A 5000-nucleotide genomic window follows, 5' to 3' on the forward strand; every position below is an offset into this window, starting at 1 on the left:
TGTTTTCAATTCAATTATATGCGCCACCTGCCTTATATGCACGAGTGTGTGTGTGTGTGTGTGTGTGTGTGTGTGTATATATATATATATATAAATATATATATACATACATATATATATATATATATATATATATGCGTGTATATACACACAGTATATATATATATATATATATATATATATATATATATATGTGTGTGTGTATACACACATTATCTATATATATATATATATATATATATATATATATATATATGTGTGTGTGTGTGTCTGTGTATATACACACCGTATATATATGCATATATATATATATATATATATATATATATATATATAAAAATAAATAAATAAATATATATACATATATATACATACATACATACATACATACATACATACAAACATAAATCTGACTAAACCAACACATTGAAAACAAGGCTTCTTGTATGAGGTTCTGGATAAGTTCGTAGAACTTTGTTCTCAGAAGTGATTTATGGAAAAAGTTTCCAAAACTCCTAAATCGTTTGATTCTATGAAGACCTGAACTAATCAGAGTCACATCCACCACTAAACTTTCAATCTAGGTTACTTTAAAACTCATTTAGTAATTTTTAAGGGAAAAAATTAAACTTTGGTTTTATCTGAAATGGATTATTATTATTATTATTATTTTCAACATGTATCACTTTTCTTCCATGAATAATAAAAGCCTTTTCAACTGAGTTTTGTATTCAAGTTATTTATCAAATTATTAATGCAATACTGACAGGAATAATAAGAGGTTCTTTTATATCGTCCCCTGTAAAAAAAAAAAAAAAAAAAATATAACCACATTCAAAAGAATGTATTAGGAATGTTTGCCACGAACGTTTTGATGTTATTGTTTTCACACATCGTTCAGATGGTGTATTTAGAGCCTTTAAAGCTGAATGTGGAATGCGTTTGATATGATAATGAGAAAAATAATTAGATTCACGACTATGAAATAACAACTGAGGTTTTCCTTTTAAAATATTTCGAAATTATTTGAGCTGGTAAATATTAATTTCAATTCGGATTTCCTGTAATTGAGCCATTGCATTCTAATATTATTATTATTATTATTATTATTATTATTATTATTATTATTATTATTATTATTGTAATAATAATGATAATAATTATTATCATAATAATAATAATAATAATAATAATAATAAATATTATTATTATTATTATTATTATTATTATTATTATCATTATTATTATAATAATAATAAAAATAATAATAATAATAATAATAATAATAATAATAATAATTATTATTATTATTATTATTATTATTATTATTATTATTATCATTATTATTATTAATATTATTATTATTATTATTACTTGCTAAGATATAACCCTAGTTGGAAAAGCAGGATGCTATAAGCCCAGGGGTCCCAACAGGGAAAATAGCCTAGTGAGGGAAGGAAACAAAGCAAAATAAAATATTTCAAGAAATTTAACAACATTAAAATAAATATCTCCGATATAAACTATAAAAACTTTAACAAAACAAGAGGAAAAGAAATAAGATAGAATAGTGTGCCCGAGTGTACCCTCAATCTTGCAACTGATTAATCTTTATTATTTATATAATAAATATTCTTTATAAATGTCGTAAGGTTCATGTTCCTCTTTTTTTTCATTTCTTTAATTCTTTATTTTCTTATTAGGAAATATTAATTTTCTAAAAAAGACAAATTGTAAAACATGGCATAGCAGAATCCATGAATGTAGTATACGCCATTCAAAAAAATCCGCTCATTCATCAATAATGACATCAAAAGCTTCATTAATAGGCTTAGTTCATGCGGAAGTCCGTTTTATAATTAGTCTCACTCTCGTAGTGAGAGAGAGAGAGAGAGAGAGAGAGAGAGAGAGAGAGAGAGAGAGAGAGAGAGAGATAGAGAGAGAGATGCATCCAGTCAATGTCACTTATGAAGCGAGAGTGGCTTCTAAAAGTTCTATCCATTTATACATTATATATATATATATATAGTATATATGTTAATACATAAATACATACATATACATATACATATACATATATATATATATATATATATATATATATATATATATATATATATATATATTTATGTATATATATATAAATATATACATATACATATATACATGCCTATATTTATATATAGAGTATATATATTAATACAAAAATACATACATATACATACATATATATGTATATATATATATATATATATATATATATATATATATATATATATATGTATGTCTGTGTGTGTGTGTGTGTGTGCGCGTGTAAAGGCGGAGGTAAAGAAGTGACTGCAACATTGAATAAGGATTTAAGTGATAACAAAATCAAGACCAATGTGAATATCAGAATCATACAGAAGTATCCGTTTACATCGATTCACTAAATACACGTTTCAATTTCGATAATATTATTGGCGAGCGAAACCATTTCCTCTTTGCAATGGTTGAAAATTGAATAAACGATCAATCAACTTTTTTTCACATTTTCTATGTGGTAAAAGGTACGAAAGTAATTAATGGTTATTTTATAAATTAATTTAAATCTGCTTAGTCATGCAAAGCGTTTAAACCTATATTAACTTCAAAAGTTCAAACTTGTAGCAAATGTTTTTTTTTTTTTTTATGTTGGGTGACGTAAGTCTTTTTATGGTTTATATGTGAAATGTCTGTTTTGATGTTACTGTTTTTAAAATATTCCAAATTGTTCATTATTTCTTGTATCTTTTATTCATTTCATTATTTCCTTTCCTCACTGGGCTGTTTTTTCCTGTTGGAGCCCTTGGGCTTATAGCATTTTGCTTTTCCAACTAGGGTTATAGCTTAGCTAGTAGTAGTAGTAGTAATAATAACTATTATTATTAATATCATTATTATTATTATTATTAATGATAATGATAATGATAATGATAATAATAATGATAATTATTATTATTATTATTATTATTATTATTATAATAATAATAATAATAATAATAATAATAATAATAATAATAATAATTATTATTATTATTATTATTATTATTATTATTATTATTATTATTATTAATGATAATAATAATAATAATAATAATAATAATAATAATAATATCACTTTTAAATCTAGTTTTAACGATTACAACGTGGGCCAAGACAGGACTCTCAAAATTCCAATCGATATATCCCATAAGCATATGTATTCCTTAATCTCTCTATTTACCAAGACACTTTCCCCCAATTTTGCAGGTAGCTGACATAAAAAAGGAAAAAAAAAAGGGGACTTTTCCTCTCTTGGCTACTCCCAGCCTGACGAGGGTTCAACCGAGTTCGGCTGGTACTGCTAGGGTGCCACAGCCCACCCTCCCCCGTTATCCACCACAGATGAAGTTTCATCTTCCAATTTTCATACACCCAATGTGGAAAAAAAAAAAACACAAATGGAAATTGTGGAAAGTATGCATTTAAATCATAAACAAACCCAATAGTAGAGATAATTATTTGTGAATTACAAAAATATGATGGAAAAATAATGAGGAATCATTTCGAAACCAGTAGAATAATTAAAATAATAATTCAATGCTTGCGAGGAATGAATGAATGAGTAATTTGAAAGAAGAACTTCGAACTGAGAATAAAATAAGAATGAATGGCCTGAATGATTGATGAATAACTGAATGTAGAATTGAGGTACAGAATCCGTCCATGAATAAATCAACCGAAAGATTAAAACATTAATTCGAGTTTTGTGAAGAACAAATGAATGAGTAATTTAAAAGAAGAACTTCGAACTGAGAAAAAAATAAGAATGAATGGCATGAATATTTGATGAATAACTAAATGTAGAATCCAGGTACAAACTCTATCCATGAATAATTTAACTGAAAGCCTAAAACATTAATATGAAGTCTGTGAAGAACAAATGAATGAGTAATTTAAAAGAAAAACTTTGAACTGAGACTAAAGTATGAATGAATCGCATGAATATATAATTGATGAATAACTGAATGTAGGAGTTAGATACAGAATCCGCCAATGAATATTTCAACCGAAATTCTAAAACATTAATTTGAGGTTTGTGAAGAACAAATGAATGAGTAATTTAAAAGAAAAAAATTGAACAGAGAATAAAGTATGAATGAAGAGCGTGAAGGATGAATAACTGAATGCAAATTCAGGTACATATTCCGCCAATGAATAATTTAACTGAAAGTCTAAAACATTAATTTGAAGTCTGTGAAGAACAAATGAATGAGTAATTTAACAGAAGAACTTTGAATTGCGAATAAAATAAGAATAAAGAGAATGTATCATTGATGAATAACTAAATGTAGAATACATGTACAGAATCCGCCAATGAATAACTCAACAGAGTCCAAATTAGAAAAGGAATTACGAATTAGAATAATGAATGAATGACAAATACCTGAATGACGATGAATAGCCACGGAGATTTCCAGTGATCGTGGCCGAGGAGTAATGTCAATTTGCTCGGACAGCATCAAAGGGTCTTGGGCGTGTGGGCGCGTGGGCGCATGGGCGTGTGGGCGGACGACCAGATAGCCATTATGTAAATATACCGGAAAACTGAATATGTTTTCAATTCGAGTATGCGGGAAGTCTGGAATAAAATTTTTAGAAATTTGAATGACAAAAGGGTTACTTCTGTAACGTGGATATACTGGGGAAAAAATTTAAGTATATTGAAATTGCAAATGTATTTTGAATTTAAGATGCAAATATATAAAACTGCTAAATAAATATTCATAGAATATAAACCTATTAAAGGTACTAAAAATATAAGCCTACAGATAATACTGTACGGAATATATTTAAAATAGAGAAGCAGATAATATTGTAATGAATATATTTAAAATAGAGAAGACGATAATACTGTAATGAATATATTTAAAATAGAAAAGCAGATATTGTAATGAATATATTTAAAATAGGGAAGCAGATAATATTGTAATGAATAT

This window comes from Palaemon carinicauda, chromosome 20 (genome assembly GCF_036898095.1).
Source record: "Palaemon carinicauda isolate YSFRI2023 chromosome 20, ASM3689809v2, whole genome shotgun sequence".
Taxonomy (NCBI): domain Eukaryota; kingdom Metazoa; phylum Arthropoda; class Malacostraca; order Decapoda; family Palaemonidae; genus Palaemon; species Palaemon carinicauda.